Here is a 27,600-nt window from a genome sequence, read left to right on the forward strand (position 1 = left end):
AATGAAACTACAAGTTGGTTCTAATTTTAAACAACCGAAAATGAAGCTACAAGTTGATTTCCAACTTCAAACGAGTCTGGAATGAAGCTACAAGTTGCTTCCAACTTCAATCTAGCCAATAATGAAGCAACAGTTGTTTCCGGGCTCAAACGAGTCAAGAATGAAACTACAAGTTGATTCTAATTTTAAACAACGAAAATCAAGCTACAAGTTGTTTCCAAATTCAATCTAGCCAATAATAAAGCAACAAGTTGTTTCCGGCTCAAACGAGTCAAGAATGAAACTACAAGTTGGTTCTAATTTTAAACAACTGTAAAATGAAGCTACAAGTTGTTTTCAACTTCAAACGAGTCTGGAATGAAGCTACAAGTTGCTTCCAACTTCAATCTAGCCAATAATGAAGCAACAAGTTGTTTCCGGGCTCAAACGAGTCAAGAATGAAACTACAAGTTGATTCTAATTTTAAACAACCGAAAATCAAGCTACAAGTTGTTTCCAAATTCAATCTAGCCAATAATAAAGCAACAAGTTGTTTCCGGCTCAAACGAGTCAAGAATGAAACTACAAGTTGGTTCTAATTTTAAACAACTGAAATGAAGCTACAAGTTGTTTTCAACTTCAAACGAGTCTGGAATGAAGCTACAAGTTGCTTCCAACTTCAATCTAGCCAATAATGAAGCAACAAGTTGTTTCCGGGCTCAAATGAGTCAAGAATGAAACTACAAGTTGATTCTAATTTTAAACAACCGAAAATAAAGCTACAAGTTGTTTCCAAATTCAATCTAGCCAATAATAAAGCAACAAGTTGTTTCCGGCTCAAACGAGTCAAGAATGAACTACAAGTTGGTTCTAATTTTAAACAACCGAAAATGAAGCTACAAGTTGTTTTCAACTTCAAACGAGTCTGGAATGAAGCTACAAGTTGCTTCCAACTTCAATCTAGCCAATAATGAAGCAACAAGTTGTTTCCGGCTCAAATGAGTCAAGAATGAAACTACAAGTTGATTCTAATTTTAAACAACCGAAAATAAAGCTACAAGTTGTTTCCAAATTCAATCTAGTCAATAATAAAGCAACAAGTTGTTTCAGGCTCAAACGAGTCAAGAATGAAACTACAAGTTGGTTCTAATTTTAAACAACCGAAAATGAAGCTACAAGTTGTTTTCAACTTCAAACGAGTCTGGAATGAAGCTACAAGTTGCTTCCAACTTCAATCTAGCCAATAATGAAGCAACAAGTTTGTTTCCGGGCTCAAATGAGTCAAGAATGAAACTACAAGCTGATTCTAATTTTAAACAACCTGAAAATTAAGCTACAAGTTGTTTCCAAATTCAATCTAGCCAATAATGAAGCAACAAGTTGTTTCCGGGCTCAAACGAGTCAAGAATGAAACTACAAGTTGATTCTAATTTTAAACAACCGAAAATCAAGCTACAAGTTGTTTCCAAATTCAATCTAGCCAATAATAAAGCAACAAGTTGTTTCCGGCTCAAACGAGTCAAGAATGAAACTACAAGTTGGTTCTAATTTTAAACAACTGAAAATGAAGCTACAAGTTGTTTCAACTTCAAACGAGTCTGGAATGAAGCTACAAGTTGCTTCCAACTTCAATCTAGCCAATATGAAGCAACAAGTTGTTTCCGGGCTCAAATGAGTCAAGAATGAAACTACAAGTTGATTCTAATTTTAAACAACCGAAAATAAAGCTACAAGTTGTTTCCAAATTCAATCTAGTCAATAATAAAGCAACAAGTTGTTTCCGGCTCAAACGAGTCAAGAATGAAACTACAAGTTGGTTCTAATTTAAACAACCGAAAATGAAGCTACAAGTTGATTTCAACTTCAAACGAGTCTGGAATGAAGCTACAAGTTGCTTCCAACTTCAATCTAGCCAATAATGAAGGAAAAAGTTGTTTCCGGGCTCAAATGAGTCAAGAATGAAACTCAAGTTGATTCTAATTTTAAACAACTGAAAATGAAGCTACAAGTTGTTTCCAAATTCAATCTAGCCAATAATGAAGCAACAAGTTGTTTCCGGCTCAACGAGTCAAGAATGAAAGTACAGTTGATTCTAATTTTAAACAACCGAAAATAAGCTACAAGTTGTTTCCAAATTCAATTTAGCCAATAATAAAGCAACAAGTTGTTTCCGGCTCAAACGAGTCAAGAATGAAACTACAAGTTGGTTCTAATTTTAAACAACTGAAAATGAAGCTACAAGTTGTTTTCAACTTCAAACGAGTCTGGAATGAAGCTACAAGTTGCTTCCAACTTCAATCTAGCCAATAATGAAGCAACAAGTTGTTTCCGGGCTCAAATGAGTCAAGAATGAAACTACAAGTTGATTCTAATTTTAAACAACCGAAAATAAAGCTACAAGTTGTTTCCAAATTCAATCTAGTCAATAATAAAGCAACAAGCTGTTTCCGGCTCAAACGAGTCAAGAATGAAACTACAAGTTGGTTCTAATTTTAAACAACGAAAATGAAGCTACAAGTTGTTTCCAACTTCAAACGAGTCTGGAATGAAGCTACAAGTTGCTTCCAACTTCAATCTAGCCAATAATGAAGCAACAAGTTGTTTCCGGGCTCAAATGAGTCAAGAATGAAACTACAAGTTGATTCTAATTTTAAACAACCGAAAATAAAGCTACAAGTTGTTTCCAAATTCAATCTAGTCAATAATAAGCAAGAAGTTGTTTCAGGCTCAAACGAGTCAAGAATGAAACTACAAGTTGGTTCTAATTTTAAACAACCAAAAATGAAGTTACAAGTTGTTTTCAACATCAAACGAGTCTGGAATGAAGCTACAAGTTGCTTCCAACTTCAATCTAGCCAATAATGAAGCAAAAAGTTGTTTCCGGGCTCAAATGAGTCAAGAATGAAACTACAAGCTGATTCTAATTTTAAACAACCGAAATCAGCTACAAGTTGTTTCCAAATTCAATCTAGCCAATAATAAAGCAACAAGTTGTTTCCGGCTCAAACGAGTCAAGAATGAAACTACAAGTTGGTTCTAATTTTAAACAACCGAAAATGAAGCTACAAGTTGTTTCCAATTCAATCGAGTCTAATAAAGCAACAAGTTGCTTCGGCTCAAACGATCAAGAATGAAACTACAAGTTGGTTCTAAATTTTAACAAGTCAAAATGAAACTACAAGTTGATTTCAATTTTAAACAACTGAAATGAAGCTACAAGTTGTTTCCAAATTCAATCTAGCCAATAATAAAGCAACAAGTTGTTTCCGGCTCAAACGAGTCAAGAATGAAACTACAAGTTGGTTCTAATTTTAAACAACCGAAAATGAAGCTACAAGTTGATTCCAACTTCAAACGAGTCTGGAATGAAGCTACAAGTTGCTTCCAACTTCAATCTAGCCAATAATGAAGCAACAAGTTGTTTCCGGGCTCAAACGAGTCAAGAATGAAAGTACAAGTTGATTCTAATTTTAAACAACCGAAAATCAAGCTACAAGTTGTTTCCAAATTCAATGTAGCCAATAATAAAGCAACAAGTTGTTTCCGGCTCAAACGAGTCAAGAATGAAACTACAAGTTGGTTCTAATTTTAAACAACTGAAAATGAAGCTACAAGTTGTTTTCAACTTCAAACGAGTCTGGAATGAAGCTACAAGTTGCTTCCAACTTCATCTAGCCAATAATGAAGCAACAAGTTGTTTCCGGGCTCAAATGAGTCAAGAATGAAACTACAAGTTGATTCTAATTTTAAACAACCGAAAATAAAGCTACAAGTTGTTTCCAAATTCAATCTAGTCAGTAACAAAGCAACAAGCTGTTTCCGGCTCAAACGAGTCAAGAATGAAACTACAAGTTGGTTCTAATTTTAAACAACGGAAAATGAAGCTACAAGTTGTTTTCAACTTCAAACGAGTCTGGAATGAAGCTACAAGTTGCTTCCAACTTCAATCTAGCCAATAATGAAGCAACAAGTTGTTTCCGGGCTCAAATGAGTCAAGAATGAAACTACAAGTTGATTCTAATTTAAACAACCGAAAATAAAGCTACAAGTTGTTTCCAAATTCAATCTAGTCAATAATAAAGCAAGAGTTGTTCAGGCTCAAACGAGTCAAGAATGAAACTACAAGTTGGTTCTAATTTTAACACCAAAAATGAAGTTACAAGTTGTTTTCAACATCAAACGAGTCTGGAATGAAGCTACAAGTTGCTTCCAACTTCATCTAGCCAATAATGAAGCAAAAAGTTGTTTCCGGGCTCAAATGAGTCAAGAATGAAACTACAAGCTGATTCTAATTTAAACAACTGAAATGAAGCTACAAGTTGTTTCCAAATTCAATCTAGCCAATAATGAAGCAACAGTTGTTTCCGGGCTCAAACGAGTCAAGAATGAAACTACAAGTTGATTCTAATTTAAACAACCGAAATCAAGCTACAAGTTGTTTCAAATTCAATCTAGCCAATAATAAGCAACAAGTTGTTTCCGGCTCAACGAGTCAAGAATGAAACTACAAGTTGGTTCTAATTTTAAACAACTGAAAATGAAGCTACAAGTTGTTTTCAACTTCAAACGAGTCTGGAATGAAGCTTACAAGTTGCTTCCAACTTCAATCTAGCCCAATAAATTGAAATAGCAACAGTTGTTTCCGGGCTCAAATGAGTCAAGAATGAAACTACAAGTTGATTCTAATTTTAACAACCGAAAATAAAGCTACAAATTGTTTCCAAATTCAATCTAGTCATTAATAAAGCAACAAGCTGTTTCGGCTCAAAGAGTCAAGAATGAACTACAAGTTGGTTCTAATTTTAAACAACGCGAAAATGAAGCTACAAGTTGTTTTCAACTTCAACGAGTTTGGAATGAAGCTACAAGTTGCTTCCAATTCAATCTAGCCAATAATGAAGGAAAAAGTTGTTTCCGGGCTCAAATGAGTCAAGAATGAAACTACAGTTGATTCTAATTTTAAACAACCGAAAATAAAGCTACAAGTTGTTTCCAAATTCAATCTAGTCAATAATAAAGCAACAAGTTGTTTCAGGCTCGAACGAGTCAAGAATGAAACTACAAGTTGGTTCTAATTTTAACCAACCAAAAATGAAGTTACAAGTGGTTTTCAACTTCAAAAGAGTCTGGAATGAAGCTACAAGTTGCTTCCAACTTCAATCTATCCAATAATGAAGCAACAAGTTTGTTTTCGGGCTCAAACGAGTCAAGATTGAAACTACAAGTTGATTCTAATTTTAAAAAACCGAAAATGAAGCTACAAATTGGTTCCAAATTCAATCTAACCAATAATAAAGCAACAAGGTGTTCCCGACTCAAACGAGTCAAGAATGAAACTACAAGTTGGTTCTAATTTTAAACAACCGAAAATGAAGCTACAAGTTGATTCCAACTTCAAACGAGTCTGGAATGAAGCTACAAGTTGCTTCCAACTTCAATCTAGCCAATAATGAAAGCAACAAGTTGTTTCCGGGCTCAAACGAGTCAAGAATGAAACTACAAGTTGATTCTAATTTTAAACAACCGAAAAATCAAGCTACAAGTTGTTTCCAATTCAATCTAGCCAATAATAAAGCAACAAGTTGTTTCCGGCTCAAACGAGTCAAGAATGAAACTACAAGTTGGTTCTAATTTTAACAACTGAAAATGAAGCTACAAGTTGATTCCAACTTCAAACGAGTCTGGAATGAAGCTACAAGTTACTTCCAACTTCAATCTAGCCAATAATGAAGCAACAAGTTGTTTCCGGGCTCAAACGAGTCAAGAATGAAACTACAAGTTGATTCTAATTTTAAACAACCGAAAATCAAGCTACAAGTTGTTTCCAAATTCAATCTAGCCAATAATAAAGCAACAAGTTGTTTCCGGCTCAAACGAGTCAAGAATGAAACTACAAGTTGGTTCTAATTTTAAACAACCGAAAATGAAGCTACAAGTTGATTCCAAATTCAATCTAGCCAATAATAAAGCAACAAGTTGTTTCCGGCTCAAACGAGTCAAGAATGAAAACTACAGTTGAGTCTAATTTTAAACACCGAAAATCAAGCTACAAGTTTGTTTCCAAATTCAATCTAGCCAATAATAAAAGCAACAAGTTGTTTCCGGCTCAAACGAGTCAAGAATGAAACTACAAGTTGGTTCTAATTTAAACAACCGAAAATGAAGCTACAAGTTGATTCCAACTTCAAACGAGTCTGGAATAAGCTACAAGTTGCTTCCAACTTCAAATCTAGCCATAATGAAGCAAAAAGTTGTTTCCGGGCTCAAATGAGTCAAGAATGAAACTACAAGCTGATTCTAATTTAAACAACCGAAAATAAAGCTACAAGTTGTTTCCAAATTCAATCTAGTCAATAATAAAGCAACAAGTTGCTTTCGGCTCAAACGAGTCAAGAGGAAACTACAAGTTGGTTCTAATTTTAAACAACCGAAAATGAAGCTACAGTTGATTCCAACTTCAAACGAGTCTGGAATGAAGCTACAAGTTGCTTCCAACTTCAATCTAGCCAATAATGAAGCAACAAGTTGTTTCCAGGCTCAAACGAGTCAAAAATGGAAACTACAAGCCGATTCCCAATTTAAACAACCGAAAATCAAGCTACAGTTGTTTCCAAATTCATCTAGCCAATAATAAAGCAACAAGTTGTTTCCGGCTCAAACGAGTCAAGAATGAACTACAAGTTGATTCTAATTTTAAACAACCGAAAATAAAGCTACAAGTTGTTTCAAATTCAATCTAGTCAGTAATAAAGCAACAAGCTGTTTCCGCTCAACGAGTCAAGAATGAAACTACAAGTTGATTCTAATTTTAAACAACCGAAAATCAAGCTACAAGTTGTTTCCAAATTCAATCTAGCCAATAATAAAGCAACAAGTTGTTTCCGGCTCAAACGAGTCAAGAATGAAACTACAAGTTGGTTCTAATTTTAAACAACCGAAAATGAAGCTACAAGTTGTTTCCAACTTCAAACGAGTCTGGAATGAAGCTACAAGTTGCTTCCAACTTCAATCTAGCCAATAATGAAGCAAAAAGTTGTTTCCGGGCTCAAATGAGTCAAGAATGAAACTACAAGTTGATTCTAATTTTAAACAACTGAAAATGAAGCTACAAGTTGTTTCCAAATTCAATCTAGCCAATAATGAAGCAACAAGTTGTTTCCGGGCTCAAACGAGTCAAGAATGAAACTACAAGTTGATTCTAATTTTAAACAACCGAAAATCAAGCTACAAGTTGTTTCCAAATTCAATCTAGCCAATAATAAAGCAACAAGTTGTTTCCGGCTCAAACGAGTCAAGAATGAAACTACAAGTTGGTTCTAATTTTAAACAACTGAAAATGAAGCTACAAGTTGTTTTCAACTTCAAACGAGTCTGGAATGAAGCTACAAGTTGCTTCCAACTTCAATCTAGCCAATAATGAAGCAACAAGTTGTTTCCGGGCTCAAATGAGTCAAGAATGAAACTACAAGTTGATTCTAATTTTAAACAACCGAAAATAAGCTACAAGTTGTTTCCAAATTCAATCTAGTCAATAATAAAGCAACAAGTTGTTTCCGGCTCAAACGAGTCAAGAATGAAACTACAAGTTGGTTCTAATTTTAAACAACGGAAAATGAAGCTACAAGTTGTTTTCAACTTCAAACGAGTCTGGAATGAAGCTACAAGTTGCTTCCAACTTCAATCTAGCCAATAATGAAGCAACAAGTTGTTTCCGGGCTCAAATGAGTCAAGAATGAAACTACAAGTTGATTCTAATTTTAAACAACCGAAAATAAAGCTACAAGTTGTTTCCAAATTCAATCTAGTCAATAATAAAGCAACAAGTTGTTTCCGGCTCAAACGAGTCAAGAATGAAACTACAAGTTGGTTCTAATTTTAAACAACCAAAAATGAAGCTACAAGTTGTTTTCAACTTCAAACGAGTCTGGAATGAAGCTACAAGTTGCTTCCAACTTCAATCTAGCCAATAATGAAGCAACAAGTTGTTTCCGGGCTCAAACGAGTCAAGAATGAAACTACAAGTTGATTCTAATTTTAAAAAACCGAAAATGAAGCTACAAGTTGTTTCCAAATTCAATCTAGCCAATAATAAAGCAACAAGTTGTTTCCGGCTCAAACGAGTCAAGAATGAAACTACAAGTTGGTTCTAATTTTAAACAACCGAAAATGAAGCTACAAGTTGTTTTCAACTTCAAACGAGTCTGGAATGAAGCTACAAGTTGCTTCCAACTTCAATCTAGCCAATAATGAAGCAACAAGTTGTTTCCGGGCTCAAACGAGTCAAGAATGAAACTACAAGTTGATTCTAATTTTAAACAACCGAAAATCAAGCTACAAGTTGTTTCCAAATTCAATCTAGCCAATAATAAAGCAACAAGTTGTTTCCGGCTCAAACGAGTCAAGAATGAAACTACAAGTTGGTTCTAATTTTAAACAACTGAAAATGAAGCTACAAGTTGATTCCAACTTCAAACGAGTCTGGAATGAAGCTACAAGTTGCTTCCAACTTCAATCTAGCCAATAATGAAGCAACAAGTTGTTTCCGGGCTCAAACGAGTCAAGAATGAAACTACAAGTTGATTCTAATTTTAAACAACCGAAAATCAAGCTACAAGTTGTTTCCAAATTCAATCTAGCCAATAATAAAGCAACAAGTTGTTTCCGGCTCAAACGAGTCAAGAATGAAACTACAAGTTGGTTCTAATTTTAAACAACCGAAAATGAAGCTACAAGTTGCTTCCAATTCAATCTAGCCAATAATAAAGCAACAAGTTGTTTCCGGCTCAAACGAGTCAAGAATGAAACTACAAGTTGATTCTAATTTTAAACAACCGAAAATCAAGCTACAAGTTGTTTCCAAATTCAATCTAGCCAATAATAAAGCAACAAGTTGTTTCCGGCTCAAACGAGTCAAGAATGAAACTACAAGTTGGTTCTAATTTTAAACAACCGAAAATGAAGCTACAAGTTGATTCCAACTTCAAACGAGTCTGGAATGAAGCTACAAGTTGCTTCCAACTTCAATCTAGCCAATAATGAAGCAACAAGTTGTTTCCGGGCTCAAATGAGTCAAGAATGAAACTACAAGTTGATTCTAATTTTAAACAACCGAAAATAAAGCTACAAGTTGTTTCCAAATTCAATCTAGCCAATAATAAAGCAACAAGTTGTTTCCGGCTCAAACGAGTCAAGAATGAAACTACAAGTTGGTTCTAATTTTAAACAACCGAAAATGAAGCTACAAGTTGTTTCCAACTTCAAACGAGTCTGGAATGAAGCTACAAGTTGCTTCCAACTTCAATCTAGCCAATAATGAAGCAACAAGTTGTTTCCGGGCTCAAACGAGTCAAAATGAAACTACAAGTTGATTCTAATTTTAAACAACCGAAAATGAAGCTACAAGTTGTTTCCAAATTCAATCTAGCCAATAATAAAGCAACAAGTTGTTTCCGGCTCAAACGAGTCAAGAATGAAACTACAAGTTGATTCTAATTTTAAACAACCGAAAATGAAGCTACAAGTTGTTTCCAAATTCAATCTAGTCAATAATAAAGCAACAAGTTGTTTCCGGCTCAAACGAGTCAAGAATGAAACTACAAGTTGTTCTAATTTTAAACAACCGAAAATGAAGCTACAAGTTGTTTCCAACTTCAAACGAGTCTGGAATGAAGCTACAAGTTGCTTCCAACTTCAATCTAGCCAATAATGAAGCAACAAGTTGTTTCCGGGCTCAAATGAGTCAAGAATGAAACTACAAGTTGATTCTAATTTTAAACAACCGAAAATAAAGCTACAAGTTGTTTCCAAATTCAATCTAGTCAATAATAAAGCAACAAGTTGTTTCCGGCTCAAACGAGTCAAGAATGAAACTACAAGTTGGTTCTAATTTTAAACAACCGAAAATGAAGCTACAAGTTGTTTCCAACTTCAAACGAGTCTGGAATGAAGCTACAAGTTGCTTCCAACTTCAATCTAGCCAATAATGAAGCAACAAGTTGTTTCCGGGCTCAAACGAGTCAAAAATGAAACTACAAGTTGATTCAATTTTAAACAACCGAAAATGAAGCTACAAGTTGTTTCCAAATTCAATCTAGCCAATAATAAAGCAACAAGTTGTTTCCGGCTCAAACGAGTCAAGAATGAAACTACAAGTTGATTCTAATTTTAAACAACCGAAAATAAAGCTACAAGTTGTTTCCAAATTCAATCTAGTCAATAATAAAGCAACAAGTTGTTTCCGGCTCAAACGAGTCAAGAATGAAACTACAAGTTGGTTCTAATTTTAAACAACGGAAAATGAAGCTACAAGTTGTTTTCAACTTCAAACGAGTCTGGAATGAAGCTACAAGTTGCTTCCAACTTCAATCTAGCCAATAATGAAGCAACAAGTTGTTTCCGGCTCAAACGAGTCAAGAATGAAACTACAAGTTGATTCTAATTTTAAACAACCGAAAATAAAGCTACAAGTTGTTTCCAAATTCAATCTAGTCAATAATAAAGCAACAAGTTGTTTCCGGCTCAAACGAGTCAAGAATGAAACTACAAGTTGGTTCTAATTTTAAACAACCGAAAATGAAGCTACAAGTTGTTTTCAACTTCAAACGAGTCTGGAATGAAGCTACAAGTTGCTTCCAACTTCAATCTAGCCAATAATGAAGCAACAAGTTGTTTCCGGGCTCAAATGAGTCAAGAATGAAACTACAAGTTGATTCTAATTTTAAACAACCGAAAATAAAGCTACAAGTTGTTTCCAAATTCAATCTAGCCAATAATAAAGCAACAAGTTGTTTCCGGCTCAAACGAGTCAAGAATGAAACTACAAGTTGGTTCTAATTTTAAACAACCGAAAATGAAGCTACAAGTTGTTTTCAACTTCAAACGAGTCTGGAATGAAGCTACAAGTTGCTTCCAACTTCAATCTAGCCAATAATGAAGCAACAAGTTGTTTCCGGGCTCAAACGAGTCAAGAATGAAACTACAAGTTGATTCTAATTTTAAACAACCGAAAATGAAGCTACAAGTTGTTTCCAAATTCAATCTAGCCAATAATAAAGCAACAAGTTGTTTCCGGCTCAAACGAGTCAAGAATGAAACTACAAGTTGGTTCTAATTTTAAACAACCGAAAATGAAGCTACAAGTTGTTTCCAAATTCAATCTAGCCAATAATGAAGCAACAAGTTGTTTCCGGCTCAAACGAGTCAAGAATGAAACTACAAGTTGGTTCTAATTTTAAACAACCGAAAATGAAGCTACAAGTTGTTTTCAACTTCAAACGAGTCTGGAATGAAGCTACAAGTTGCTTCCAACTTCAATCTAGCCAATAATGAAGCAACAAGTTGTTTCCGGGCTCAAACGAGTCAAAAATGAAACTACAAGTTGATTCCAATTTTAAACAACCGAAAATGAAGCTACAAGTTGTTTCCAACTTCAATCTAGCCAATAATGAAGCAACAAGTTGTTTCCGGGCTCAAACGAGTCAAGAATGAAACTACAAGTTGATTCTAATTTTAAACAACCGAAAATAAAGCTACAAGTTGTTTCCAAATTCAATCTAGTCAATAATAAAGCAACAAGTTGTTTCCGGCTCAAACGAGTCAAGAATGAAACTACAAGTTGGTTCTAATTTTAAACAACCGAAAATGAAGCTACAAGTTGATTCCAACTTCAAACGAGTCTGGAATGAAGCTACAAGTTGCTTCCAACTTCAATCTAGCCAATAATGAAGCAACAAGTTGTTTCCGGGCTCAAACGAGTCAAGAATGAAACTACAAGTTGATTCTAATTTTAAACAACCGAAAATCAAGCTACAAGTTGTTTCCAAATTCAATCTAGCCAATAATAAAGCAACAAGTTGTTTCCGGCTCAAACGAGTCAAGAATGAAACTACAAGTTGGTTCTAATTTTAAACAACCGAAAATGAAGCTACAAGTTGTTTTCAACTTCAAACGAGTCTGGAATGAAGCTACAAGTTGCTTCCAACTTCAATCTAGCCAATAATGAAGCAACAAGTTGTTTCCGGGCTCAAATGAGTCAAGAATGAAACTACAAGTTGATTCTAATTTTAAACAACCGAAAATAAGCTACAAGTTGTTTCCAAATTCAATCTAGTCAATAATAAAGCAACAAGTTGTTTCCGGCTCAAACGAGTCAAGAATGAAACTACAAGTTGGTTCTAATTTTAAACAACCGAAAATGAAGCTACAAGTTGTTTTCAACTTCAAACGAGTCTGGAATGAAGCTACAAGTTGCTTCCAACTTCAATCTAGCCAATAATGAAGCAACAAGTTGTTTCCGGGCTCAAATGAGTCAAGAATGAAACTACAAGTTGATTCTAATTTTAAACAACCGAAAATAAAGCTACAAGTTGTTTCCAAATTCAATCTAGTCAATAATAAAGCAACAAGTTGTTTCCGGCTCAAACGAGTCAAGAATGAAACTACAAGTTGGTTCTAATTTTAAACAACCGAAAATGAAGCTACAAGTTGTTTTCAACTTCAAACGAGTCTGGAATGAAGCTACAAGTTGCTTCCAACTTCAATCTAGCCAATAATGAAGCAACAAGTTGTTTCCGGGCTCAAACGAGTCAAGAATGAAACTACAAGTTGATTCTAATTTTAAACAACCGAAAATGAAGCTACAAGTTGTTTCCAAATTCAATCTAGCCAATAATAAGCAACAAGTTGTTTCCGGGCTCAAACGAGTCAAGAATGAAACTACAAGTTGATTCTAATTTTAAACAACCGAAAATGAAGCTACAAGTTGTTTCCAAATTCAATCTAGCCAATAATAAAGCAACAAGTTGTTTCCGGCTCAAACGAGTCAAGAATGAAACTACAAGTTGGTTCTAATTTTAAACAACCGAAAATGAAGCTACAAGTTGTTTTCAACTTCAAACGAGTCTGGAATGAAGCTACAAGTTGCTTCCAACTTCAATCTAGCCAATAATGAAGCAACAAGTTGTTTCCGGCTCAAACGAGTCAAGAATGAAACTACAAGTTGATTCAATTTTAAACAACCGAAAATGAGGCTACAAGTTGTTTCCAAATTCAATCTAGCCAATAATGAAGCAACAAGTTGTTTCCGGGCTCAAACGAGTCAAGAATGAAACTACAAGTTGATTCTAATTTTAAACAACCGAAAATAAAGCTACAAGTTGTTTCCAAATTCAATCTAGTCAATAATAAAGCAACAAGTTGCTTCCGGCTCAAACGAGTCAAGAATGAAACTACAAGTTGGTTCTAATTTTAAACAACCGAAAATGAAGCTACAAGTTGATTCCAACTTCAAACGAGTCTGGAATGAAGCTACAAGTTGCTTCCAACTTCAATCTAGCCAATAATGAAGCAACAAGTTGTTTCCGGGCTCAAACGAGTCAAGAATGAAACTACAAGTTGATTCTAATTTTAAACAACCGAAAATCAAGCTACAAGTTGTTTCCAAATTCAATCTAGCCAATAATAAAGCAACAAGTTGTTTCCGGCTCAAACGAGTCAAGAATGAAACTACAAGTTGGTTCTAATTTTAAACAACCGAAAATGAAGCTACAAGTTGTTTCCAACTTCAAACGAGTCTGGAATGAAGCTACAAGTTGCTTCCAACTTCAATCTAGCCAATAATGAAGCAACAAGTTGTTTCCGGGCTCAAACGAGTCAAGAATGAAACTACAAGTTGATTCTAATTTTAAACAACCGAAAATCAAGCTACAAGTTGTTTCCAAATTCAATCTAGCCAATAATAAAGCAACAAGTTGTTTCCGGCTCAAACGAGTCAAGAATGAAACTACAAGTTGGTTCTAATTTTAAACAACCGAAAATGAAGCTACAAGTTGTTTTCAACTTCAAACGAGTCTGGAATGAAGCTACAAGTTGCTTCCAACTTCAATCTAGCCAATAATGAAGCAACAAGTTGTTTCCGGGCTCAAACGAGTCAAGAATGAAACTACAAGTTGATTCTAATTTTAAACAACCGAAAATAAAGCTACAAGTTGTTTCCAAATTCAATCTAGCCAATAATAAAGCAACAAGTTGTTTCCGGCTCAAACGAGTCAAGAATGAAACTACAAGTTGGTTCTAATTTTAAACAACCGAAAATGAAGCTACAAGTTGTTTCCAACTTCAAACGAGTCTGGAATGAAGCTACAAGTTGCTTCCAACTTCAATCTAGCCAATAATGAAGCAACAAGTTGTTTCCGGGCTCAAACGAGTCAAGAATGAAACTACAAGTTGATTCTAATTTTAAACAACCGAAAATCAAGCTACAAGTTGTTTCCAAATTCAATCTAGCCAATAATAAAGCAACAAGTTGTTTCCGGCTCAAACGAGTCAAGAATGAAACTACAAGTTGGTTCTAATTTTAAACAACCGAAAATGAAGCTACAAGTTGATTCCAACTTCAAACGAGTCTGGAATGAAGCTACAAGTTGCTTCCAACTTCAATCTAGCCAATAATGAAGCAACAAGTTGTTTCCGGGCTCAAACGAGTCAAGAATGAAACTACAAGTTGATTCTAATTTTAAACAACCGAAAATCAAGCTACAAGTTGTTTCCAAATTCAATCTAGCCAATAATAAAGCAACAAGTTGTTTCCGGCTCAAACGAGTCAAGAATGAAACTACAAGTTGGTTCTAATTTTAAACAACCGAAAATGAAGCTACAAGTTGTTTTCAACTTCAAACGAGTCTGGAATGAAGCTACAAGTTGCTTCCAACTTCAATCTAGCCAATAATGAAGCAACAAGTTGTTTCCGGGCTCAAATGAGTCAAGAATGAAACTACAAGTTGATTCTAATTTTAAACAACCGAAAATAAAGCTACAAGTTGTTTCCAAATTCAATCTAGTCAATAATAAAGCAACAAGTTGTTTCCGGCTCAAACGAGTCAAGAATGAAACTACAAGTTGGTTCTAATTTTAAACAACCGAAAATGAAGCTACAAGTTGTTTTCAACTTCAAACGAGTCTGGAATGAAGCTACAAGTTGCTTCCAACTTCAATCTAGCCAATAATGAAGCAACAAGTTGTTTCCGGGCTCAAATGAGTCAAGAATGAAACTACAAGTTGATTCTAATTTTAAACAACCGAAAATAAAGCTACAAGTTGTTTCCAAATTCAATCTAGTCAATAATAAAGCAACAAGTTGTTTCCGGCTCAAACGAGTCAAGAATGAAACTACAAGTTGGTTCTAATTTTAAACAACCAAAATGAAGCTACAAGTTGTTTTCAACTTCAAACGAGTCTGGAATGAAGCTACAAGTTGCTTCCAACTTCAATCTAGCCAATAATGAAGCAAAAGTTGTTTCCGGGCTCAAATGAGTCAAGAATGAAACTACAAGTTGATTCTAATTTTAAACAACTGAAAATGAAGCTACAAGTTGTTTCCAAATTCAATCTAGCCAATAATGAAGCAACAAGTTGTTTCCGGGCTCAAACGAGTCAAGAATGAAACTACAAGTTGATTCTAATTTTAAACAACCGAAAATCAAGCTACAAGTTGTTTCCAAATTCAATCTAGCCAATAATAAAGCAACAAGTTGTTTCCGGCTCAAACGAGTCAAGAATGAAACTACAAGTTGGTTCTAATTTTAAACAACTGAAAATGAAGCTACAAGTTGTTTTCAACTTCAAACGAGTCTGGAATGAAGCTACAAGTTGCTTCCAACTTCAATCTAGCCAATAATGAAGCAACAAGTTGTTTCCGGGCTCAAACGAGTCAAGAATGAAACTACAAGTTGATTCTAATTTTAAACAACCGAAAATAAAGCTACAAGTTGTTTCCAAATTCAATCTAGTCAATAATAAAGCAACAAGTTGTTTCCGGCTCAAACGAGTCAAGAATGAAACTACAAGTTGGTTCTAATTTTAAACAACGGAAAATGAAGCTACAAGTTGTTTTCAACTTCAAACGAGTCTGGAATGAAGCTACAAGTTGCTTCCAACTTCAATCTAGCCAATAATGAAGCAACAAGTTGTTTCCGGGCTCAAATGAGTCAAGAATGAAACTACAAGTTGATTCTAATTTTAAACAACCGAAAATAAAGCTACAAGTTGTTTCCAAATTCAATCTAGTCAATAATAAAGCAACAAGTTGTTTCCGGCTCAAACGAGTCAAGAATGAAACTACAAGTTGGTTCTAATTTTAAACAACCAAAATGAAGCTACAAGTTGTTTTCAACTTCAAACGAGTCTGGAATGAAGCTACAAGTTGCTTCCAACTTCAATCTAGCCAATAATGAAGCAACAAGTTGTTTCCGGGCTCAAACGAGTCAAGAATGAAACTACAAGTTGATTCTAATTTTAAACAACCGAAAATGAAGCTACAAGTTGTTTCCAAATTCAATCTAGCCAATAATAAAGCAACAAGTTGTTCCGGCTCAAACGAGTCAAGAATGAAACTACAAGTTGGTTCTAATTTTAAACAACCGAAAATGAAGCTACAAGTTGTTTTCAACTTCAAACGAGTCTGGAATGAAGCTACAAGTTGCTTCCAACTTCAATCTAGCCAATAATGAAGCAACAAGTTGTTTCCGGGCTCAAACGAGTCAAGAATGAAACTACAAGTTGTTCTAATTTTAAACAACCGAAAATGAAGCTACAAGTTGTTTTCAAATCAAACGAGTCTGGAATGAAGCTACAAGTTGTTTCCAAATTCAATCTAGCCAATAATAAAGCAACAAGTTGTTTCCGGCTCAAACGAGTCAAGAATGAAACTACAAGTTGGTTCTAATTTTAAACAACCGAAAATGAAGCTACAAGTTGATTCCAACTTCAAACGAGTCTGGAATGAAGCTACAAGTTGCTTCCAACTTCAATCTAGCCAATAATGAAGCAACAAGTTGTTTCCGGGCTCAAACGAGTCAAAATGAAACTACAAGTTGATTCTAATTTTAAACAACCGAAAATCAAGCTACAAGTTGTTTCCAAATTCAATCTAGCCAATAATAAAGCAACAAGTTGTTTCCGGCTCAAACGAGTCAAGAATGAAACTACAAGTTGGTTCTAATTTTAAACAACCGAAAATGAAGCTACAAGTTGTTTTCAACTTCAAACGAGTCTGGAATGAAGCTACAAGTTGCTTCCAACTTCAATCTAGCCAATAATGAAGCAACAAGTTGTTTCCGGGCTCAAACGAGTCAAAAATGAAACTACAAGTTGATTCTAATTTTAAACAACCGAAAATGAAGCTACAAGTTGTTTCCAAATTCAATCTAGCCAATAATGAAGCAACAAGTTGTTTCCGGGCTCAAACGAGTCAAGAATGAAACTACAAGTTGATTCTAATTTTAAACAACCGAAAAAAGCTACAAGTTGTTTCCAAATTCAATCTAGTCAATAATAAAGCAACAAGTTGTTTCCGGCTCAAACGAGTCAAGAATGAAACTACAAGTTGGTTCTAATTTTAAACAACCGAAAATGAAGCTACAAGTTGTTTCCAACTTCAAACGAGTCTGGAATGAAGCTACAAGTTGCTTCCAACTTCAATCTAGCCAATAATGAAGCAACAAGTTGTTTCCGGGCTCAAACGAGTCAAAATGAAACTACAAGTTGATTCTAATTTTAAACAACCGAAAATCAAGCTACAAGTTGTTTCCAAATTCAATCTAGCCAATAATAAAGCAACAAGTTGTTTCCGGCTCAAACGAGTCAAGAATGAAACTACAAGTTGGTTCTAATTTTAAACAACGAAAATGAAGCTACAAGTTGATTCCAACTTCAAACGAGTCTGGAATGAAGCTACAAGTTGCTTCCAACTTCAATCTAGCCAATAATGAAGCAACAAGTTGTTTCCGGGCTCAAACGAGTCAAGAATGAAACTACAAGTTGATTCTAATTTTAAACAACCGAAAATCAAGCTACAAGTTGTTTCCAAATTCAATCTAGCCAATAATAAAGCAACAAGTTGTTTCCGGCTCAAACGAGTCAAGAATGAAACTACAAGTTGGTTCTAATTTTAAACAACTGAAAATGAAGCTACAAGTTGTTTTCAACTTCAAACGAGTCTGGAATGAAGCTACAAGTTGCTTCCAACTTCAATCTAGCCAATAATGAAGCAACAAGTTGTTTCCGGGCTCAAATGAGTCAAGAATGAAACTACAAGTTGATTCTAATTTTAAACAACCGAAAATAAAGCTACAAGTTGTTTCCAAATTCAATCTAGTCAATAATAAAGCAACAAGTTGTTTCCGGCTCAAACGAGTCAAGAATGAAACTACAAGTTGGTTCTAATTTTAAACAACCGAAAATGAAGCTACAAGTTGTTTTCAACTTCAAACGAGTCTGGAATGAAGCTACAAGTTGCTTCCAACTTCAATCTAGCCAATAATGAAGCAACAAGTTGTTTCCGGGCTCAAACGAGTCAAGAATGAAACTACAAGTTGATTCTAATTTTAAACAACCGAAAATAAAGCTACAAGTTGTTTCCAAATTCAATCTAGTCAATAATAAAGCAACAAGTTGTTTCCGGCTCAAACGAGTCAAGAATGAAACTACAAGTTGGTTCTAATTTTAAACAACCAAAATGAAGCTACAAGTTGTTTTCAACTTCAAACGAGTCTGGAATGAAGCTACAAGTTGCTTCCAACTTCAATCTAGCCAATAATGAAGCAAAAAGTTGTTTCCGGGCTCAAATGAGTCAAGAATGAAACTACAAGTTGATTCTAATTTTAAACAACTGAAAATGAAGCTACAAGTTGTTTCCAAATTCAATCTAGCCAATAATGAAGCAACAAGTTGTTTCCGGGCTCAAACGAGTCAAGAATGAAACTACAAGTTGATTCTAATTTTAAACAACCGAAAATCAAGCTACAAGTTGTTTCCAAATTCAATCTAGCCAATAATAAAGCAACAAGTTGTTTCCGGCTCAAACGAGTCAAGAATGAAACTACAAGTTGGTTCTAATTTTAAACAACTGAAAATGAAGCTACAAGTTGTTTTCAACTTCAAACGAGTCTGGAATGAAGCTACAAGTTGCTTCCAACTTCAATCTAGCCAATAATGAAGCAACAAGTTGTTTCCGGGCTCAAATGAGTCAAGAATGAAACTACAAGTTGATTCTAATTTTAAACAACCGAAAATAAAGCTACAAGTTGTTTCCAAATTCAATCTAGTCAATAATAAAGCAACAAGTTGTTTCCGGCTCAAACGAGTCAAGAATGAAACTACAAGTTGGTTCTAATTTTAAACAACGGAAAATGAAGCTACAAGTTGTTTTCAACTTCAAACGAGTCTGGAATGAAGCTACAAGTTGCTTCCAACTTCAATCTAGCCAATAATGAAGCAACAAGTTGTTTCCGGGCTCAAATGAGTCAAGAATGAAACTACAAGTTGATTCTAATTTTAAACAACCGAAAATAAAGCTACAAGTTGTTTCCAAATTCAATCTAGTCAATAATAAAGCAACAAGTTGTTTCCGGCTCAAACGAGTCAAGAATGAAACTACAAGTTGGTTCTAATTTTAAACAACCAAAATGAAGCTACAAGTTGTTTTCAACTTCAAACGAGTCTGGAATGAAGCTACAAGTTGCTTCCAACTTCAATCTAGCCAATAATGAAGCAACAAGTTGTTTCCGGGCTCAAACGAGTCAAGAATGAAACTACAAGTTGATTCTAATTTTAAACAACCGAAAATGAAGCTACAAGTTGTTTCCAAATTCAATCTAGCCAATAATAAAGCAACAAGTTGTTCCCGGCTCAAACGAGTCAAGAATGAAACTACAAGTTGGTTCTAATTTTAAACAACCGAAAATGAAGCTACAAGTTGTTTTCAACTTCAAACGAGTCTGGAATGAAGCTACAAGTTGCTTCCAACTTCAATCTAGCCAATAATGAAGCAACAAGTTGTTTCCGGGCTCAAACGAGTCAAGAATGAAACTACAAGTTGATTCGAATTTTAAACAACCGAAAATGAAGCTACAAGTTGTTTTCAAATCAAACGAGTCTGGAATGAAGCTACAAGTTGTTTCCAAATTCAATCTAGCCAATAATAAAGCAACAAGTTGTTTCCGGCTCAAACGAGTCAAGAATGAAACTACAAGTTGGTTCTAATTTTAAACAACCGAAAATGAAGCTACAAGTTGATTCCAACTTCAAACGAGTCTGGAATGAAGCTACAAGTTGCTTCCAACTTCAATCTAGCCAATAATGAAGCAACAAGTTGTTTCCGGGCTCAAACGAGTCAAGAATGAAACTACAAGTTGATTCTAATTTTAAACAACCGAAAATCAAGCTACAAGTTGTTTCCAAATTCAATCTAGCCAATAATAAAGCAACAAGTTGTTTCCGGCTCAAACGAGTCAAGAATGAAACTACAAGTTGGTTCTAATTTTAAACAACTGAAAATGAAGCTACAAGTTGTTTTCAACTTCAAACGAGTCTGGAATGAAGCTACAAGTTGCTTCCAACTTCAATCTAGCCAATAATGAAGCAACAAGTTGTTTCCGGGCTCAAATGAGTCAAGAATGAAACTACAAGTTGATTCTAATTTTAAACAACCGAAAATAAAGCTACAAGTTGTTTCCAAATTCAATCTAGTCAATAATAAAGCAACAAGTTGTTTCCGGCTCAAACGAGTCAAGAATGAAACTACAAGTTGGTTCTAATTTTAAACAACCGAAAATGAAGCTACAAGTTGTTTCCAACTTCAAACGAGTCTGGAATGAAGCTACAAGTTGCTTCCAACTTCAATCTAGCCAATAATGAAGCAACAAGTTGTTTCCGGGCTCAAACGAGTCAAAATGAAACTACAAGTTGATTCTAATTTTAAACAACCGAAAATAAAGCTACAAGTTGTTTCCAAATTCAATCTAGTCAATAATAAAGCAACAAGTTGTTTCCGGCTCAAACGAGTCAAGAATGAAACTACAAGTTGGTTCTAATTTTAAACAACCAAAATGAAGCTACAAGTTGTTTTCAACTTCAAACGAGTCTGGAATGAAGCTACAAGTTGCTTCCAACTTCAATCTAGCCAATAATGAAGCAACAAGTTGTTTCCGGGCTCAAACGAGTCAAGAATGAAACTACAAGTTGATTCTAATTTTAAACAACCGAAAATAAAGCTACAAGTTGTTTCCAAATTCAATCTAGCCAATAATAAAGCAACAAGTTGTTTCCGGCTCAAACGAGTCAAGAATGAAACTACAAGTTGGTTCTAATTTTAAACAACCGAAAATGAAGCTACAAGTTGTTTTCAACTTCAAACGAGTCTGGAATGAAGCTACAAGTTGCTTCCAACTTCAATCTAGCCAATAATGAAGCAACAAGTTGTTTCCGGGCTCAAATGAGTCAAGAATGAAACTACAAGTTGATTCTAATTTTAAACAACCGAAAATAAAGCTACAAGTTGTTTCCAAATTCAATCTAGTCAATAATAAAGCAACAAGTTGTTTCCGGCTCAAACGAGTCAAGAATGAAACTACAAGTTGGTTCTAATTTTAAACAACCGAAAATGAAGCTACAAGTTGTTTTCAACTTCAAACGAGTCTGGAATGAAGCTACAAGTTGCTTCCAACTTCAATCTAGCCAATAATGAAGCAACAAGTTGTTTCCGGGCTCAAATGAGTCAAGAATGAAACTACAAGTTGATTCTAATTTTAAACAACCGAAAATAAAGCTACAAGTTGTTTCCAAATTCAATCTAGTCAATAATAAAGCAACAAGTTGTTTCCGGCTCAAACGAGTCAAGAATGAAACTACAAGTTGGTTCTAATTTTAAACAACCAAAAATGAAGCTACAAGTTGTTTTCAACTTCAAACGAGTCTGGAATGAAGCTACAAGTTGCTTCCAACTTCAATCTAGCCAATAATGAAGCAAAAGTTGTTTCCGGGCTCAAATGAGTCAAGAATGAAACTACAAGTTGATTCTAATTTTAAACAACTGAAAATGAAGCTACAAGTTGTTTCCAAATTCAATCTAGCCAATAATGAAGCAACAAGTTGTTTCCGGGCTCAAACGAGTCAAGAATGAAACTACAAGTTGATTCTAATTTTAAACAACCGAAAATCAAGCTACAAGTTGTTTCCAAATTCAATCTAGCCAATAATAAAGCAACAAGTTGTTTCCGGCTCAAACGAGTCAAGAATGAAACTACAAGTTGGTTCTAATTTTAAACAACTGAAAATGAAGCTACAAGTTGTTTTCAACTTCAAACGAGTCTGGAATGAAGCTACAAGTTGCTTCCAACTTCAATCTAGCCAATAATGAAGCAACAAGTTGTTTCCGGGCTCAAATGAGTCAAGAATGAAACTACAAGTTGATTCTAATTTTAAACAACCGAAAATAAAGCTACAAGTTGTTTCCAAATTCAATCTAGTCAATAATAAAGCAACAAGTTGTTTCCGGCTCAAACGAGTCAAGAATGAAACTACAAGTTGGTTCTAATTTTAAACAACGAAAATGAAGCTACAAGTTGTTTTCAACTTCAAACGAGTCTGGAATGAAGCTACAAGTTGCTTCCAACTTCAATCTAGCCAATAATGAAGCAACAAGTTGTTTCCGGGCTCAAATGAGTCAAGAATGAAACTACAAGTTGATTCTAATTTTAAACAACCGAAAATAAAGCTACAAGTTGTTTCCAAATTCAATCTAGTCAATAATAAAGCAACAAGTTGTTTCAGGCTCGAACGAGTCAAGAATGAAACTACAAGTTGGTTCTAATTTTAAACAACCAAAAATGAAGCTACAAGTTGTTTTCAACTTCAAAAGAGTCTGGAATGAAGCTACAAGTTGCTTCCAACTTCAATCTAGCCAATAATGAAGCAACAAGTTGTTTCCGGGCTCAAACGAGTCAAGAATGAAACTACAAGTTGATTCTAATTTTAAACAACCGAAAATGAAGCTACAAGTTGTTTCCAAATTCAATCTAGCCAATAATAAAGCAACAAGTTGTTTCCGGCTCAAACGAGTCAAGAATGAAACTACAAGTTGGTTCTAATTTTAAACAACCGAAAATGAAGCTACAAGTTGTTTTCAACTTCAAACGAGTCTGGAATGAAGCTACAAGTTGCTTCCAACTTCAATCTAGCCAATAATGAAGCAACAAGTTGTTTCCGGGCTCAAACGAGTCAAGAATGAAACTACAAGTTGGTTCTAATTTTAAACAACCGAAAATGAAGCTACAAGTTGTTTTCAACATCAAACGAGTCTGGAATGAAGCTACAAGTTGTTTCCAAATTCAATCTAGCCAATAATAAAGCAACAAGTTGTTTCCGGCTCAAACGAGTCAAGAATGAAACTACAAGTTGGTTCTAATTTTAAACAACCGAAAATGAAGCTACAAGTTGATTCCAACTTCAAACGAGTCTGGAATGAAGCTACAAGTTGCTTCCAACTTCAATCTAGCCAATAATGAAGCAACAAGTTGTTTCCGGGCTCAAACGAGTCAAAAATGAAACTACAAGTTGATTCTAATTTTAAACAACCGAAAATCAAGCTACAAGTTGTTTCCAAATTCAATCTAGCCAATAATAAAGCACCAAGTTGTTTCCGGCTCAAACGAGTCAAGAATGAAACTACAAGTTGGTTCTAATTTTAAACAACTGAAAATGAAGCTACAAGTTGTTTTCAACTTCAAACGAGTCTGGAATGAAGCTACAAGTTGCTTCCAACTTCAATCTAGCCAATAATGAAGCAACAAGTTGTTTCCGGGCTCAAATGAGTCAAGAATGAAACTACAAGTTGATTCTAATTTTAAACAACCGAAAATAAAGCTACAAGTTGTTTCCAAATTCAATCTAGTCAATAATAAAGCAACAAGTTGTTTCCGGCTCAAACGAGTCAAGAATGAAACTACAAGTTGGTTCTAATTTTAAACAACCGAAAATGAAGCTACAAGTTGTTTCCAACTTCAAACGAGTCTGGAATGAAGCTACAAGTTGCTTCCAACTTCAATCTAGCCAATAATGAAGCAACAAGTTGTTTCCGGGCTCAAACGAGTCAAAATGAAACTACAAGTTGATTCTAATTTTAAACAACCGAAAATAAAGCTACAAGTTGTTTCCAAATTCAATCTAGTCAATAATAAAGCAACAAGTTGTTTCCGGCTCAAACGAGTCAAGAATGAAACTACAAGTTGGTTCTAATTTTAAACAACCAAAAATGAAGCTACAAGTTGTTTTCAACTTCAAACGAGTCTGGAATGAAGCTACAAGTTGCTTCCAACTTCAATCTAGCCAATAATGAAGCAACAAGTTGTTTCCGGGCTCAAACGAGTCAAGAATGAAACTACAAGTTGATTCTAATTTTAAACAACCGAAAATCAAGCTACAAGTTGTTTCCAAATTCAATCTAGCCAATAATAAAGCAACAAGTTGTTTCCGGCTCAAACGAGTCAAGAATGAAACTACAAGTTGGTTCTAATTTTAAACAACGAAAATGAAGCTACAAGTTGTTTTCAACTTCAAACGAGTCTGGAATGAAGCTACAAGTTGCTTCCAACTTCAATCTAGCCAATAATGAAGCAACAAGTTGTTTCCGGGCTCAAATGAGTCAAGAATGAAACTACAAGTTGATTCTAATTTTAAACAACCGAAAATAAAGCTACAAGTTGTTTCCAAATTCAATCTAGTCAATAATAAAGCAACAAGGTGTTTCCGGCTCAAACGAGTCAAGAATGAAACTACAAGTTGGTTCTAATTTTAAACAACCGAAAATGAAGCTACAAGTTGATTCCAACTTCAAACGAGTCTGGAATGAAGCTACAAGTTGCTTCCAACTTCAATCTAGCCAATAATGAAGCAACAAGTTGTTTCCGGGCTCAAACGAGTCAAGAATGAAACTACAAGTTGATTCTAATTTTAAACAACCGAAAATAAAGCTACAAGTTGTTTCCAAATTCAATCTAGCCAATAATAAAGCAACAAGTTGTTTCCGGCTCAAACGAGTCAAGAATGAAACTACAAGTTGGTTCTAATTTTAAACAACCGAAAATGAAGCTACAAGTTGTTTTCAACTTCAAACGAGTCTGGAATGAAGCTACAAGTTGCTTCCAACTTCAATCTAGCCAATAATGAAGCAACAAGTTGTTTCCGGGCTCAAATGAGTCAAGAATGAAACTACAAGTTGATTCTAATTTTAAACAACCGAAAATAAAGCTACAAGTTGTTTCCAAATTCAATCTAGCCAATAATAAAGCAACAAGTTGTTTCCGGCTCAAACGAGTCAAGAATGAAACTACAAGTTGGTTCTAATTTTAAACAACCGAAAATGAAGCTACAAGTTGTTTTCAACTTCAAACGAGTCTGGAATGAAGCTACAAGTTGCTTCCAACTTCAATCTAGCCAATAATGAAGCAACAAGTTGTTTCCGGGCTCAAACGAGTCAAGAATGAAACTACAAGTTGATTCTAATTTTAAACAACCGAAAATAAAGCTACAAGTTGTTTCCAAATTCAATCTAGCCAATAATAAAGCAACAAGTTGTTTCCGGCTCAAACGAGTCAAGAATGAAACTACAAGTTGGTTCTAATTTTAAACAACGAAAATGAAGCTACAAGTTGTTTTCAACTTCAAACGAGTCTGGAATGAAGCTACAAGTTGCTTCCAACTTCAATCTAGCCAATAATGAAGCAACAAGTTGTTTCCGGGCTCAAATGAGTCAAGAATGAAACTACAAGTTGATTCTAATTTTAAACAACCGAAAATAAAGCTACAAGTTGTTTCCAAATTCAATCTAGCCAATAATAAAGCAACAAGTTGTTTCCGGCTCAAACGAGTCAAGAATGAAACTACAAGTTGGTTCTAATTTTAAACAACCGAAAATGAAGCTACAAGTTGTTTTCAACTTCAAACGAGTCTGGAATGAAGCTACAAGTTGCTTCCAACTTCAATCTAGCCAATAATGAAGCAACAAGTTGTTTCCGGGCTCAAATGAGTCAAGAATGAAACTACAAGTTGATTCTAATTTTAAACAACCGAAAATAAAGCTACAAGTTGTTTCCAAATTCAATCTAGTCAATAATAAAGCAACAAGTTGTTTCCGGCTCAAACGAGTCAAGAATGAAACTACAAGTTGGTTCTAATTTTAAACAACCGAAAATGAAGCTACAAGTTGTTTTCAACTTCAAACGAGTCTGGAATGAAGCTACAAGTTGCTTCCAACTTCAATCTAGCCAATAATGAAGCAACAAGTTGTTTCCGGGCTCAAACGAGTCAAGAATGAAACTACAAGTTGATTCTAATTTTAAACAACCGAAAATAAAGCTACAAGTTGTTTCCAAATTCAATCTAGTCAATAATAAAGCAACAAGTTGTTTCCGGCTCAAACGAGTCAAGAATGAAACTACAAGTTGGTTCTAATTTTAAACAACCAAAAATGAAGCTACAAGTTGTTTTCAACTTCAAACGAGTCTGGAATGAAGCTACAAGTTGCTTCCAACTTCAATCTAGCCAATAATGAAGCAACAAGTTGTTTCCGGGCTCAAATGAGTCAAGAATGAAACTACAAGTTGATTCTAATTTTAAACAACTGAAAATGAAGCTACAAGTTGTTTCCAAATTCAATCTAGCCAATAATGAAGCAACAAGTTGTTTCCGGGCTCAAACGAGTCAAGAATGAAACTACAAGTTGATTCTAATTTTAAACAACCGAAAATCAAGCTACAAGTTGTTTCCAAATTCAATCTAGCCAATAATAAAGCAACAAGTTGTTTCCGGCTCAAACGAGTCAAGAATGAAACTACAAGTTGGTTCTAATTTTAAACAACTGAAAATGAAGCTACAAGTTGTTTTCAACTTCAAACGAGTCTGGAATGAAGCTACAAGTTGCTTCCAACTTCAATCTAGCCAATAATGAAGCAACAAGTTGTTTCCGGGCTCAAACGAGTCAAGAATGAAACTACAAGTTGATTCTAATTTTAAACAACCGAAAATAAAGCTACAAGTTGTTTCCAAATTCAATCTAGTCAATAATAAAGCAACAAGTTGTTTCCGGCTCAAACGAGTCAAGAATGAAACTACAAGTTGGTTCTAATTTTAAACAACCGAAAATGAAGCTACAAGTTGTTTTCAACTTCAAACGAGTCTGGAATGAAGCTACAAGTTGCTTCCAACTTCAATCTAGCCAATAATGAAGCAACAAGTTGTTTCCGGGCTCAAATGAGTCAAGAATGAAACTACAAGTTGATTCTAATTTTAAACAACCGAAAATGAAGCTACAAGTTGTTTCCAAATTCAATCTAGCCAATAATGAAGCAACAAGTTGTTTCCGGGCTCAAACGAGTCAAGAATGAAACTACAAGTTGATTCTAATTTTAAACAACCGAAAATGAAGCTACAAGTTGTTTCCAAATTCAATCTAGCCAATAATAAAGCAACAAGTTGTTTCCGGCTCAAACGAGTCAAGAATGAAACTACAAGTTGGTTCTAATTTTAAACAACCGAAAATGAAGCTACAAGTTGTTTTCAACTTCAAACGAGTCTGGAATGAAGCTACAAGTTGCTTCCAACTTCAATCTAGCCAATAATGAAGCAACAAGTTGTTTCCGGGCTCAAACGAGTCAAGAATGAAACTACAAGTTGATTCTAATTTAAACAACTGAAAATGAAGCTACAAGTTGTTTCCAATTCAATCTAGCCAATAATGAAGCAACAAGTTGTTTCCGGGCTCAAACGAGTCAAGAATGAAACTACAAGTTG

Source organism: Daucus carota, chromosome 4 (genome assembly GCF_001625215.2).
Source record: "Daucus carota subsp. sativus chromosome 4, DH1 v3.0, whole genome shotgun sequence".
Taxonomy (NCBI): domain Eukaryota; kingdom Viridiplantae; phylum Streptophyta; class Magnoliopsida; order Apiales; family Apiaceae; genus Daucus; species Daucus carota.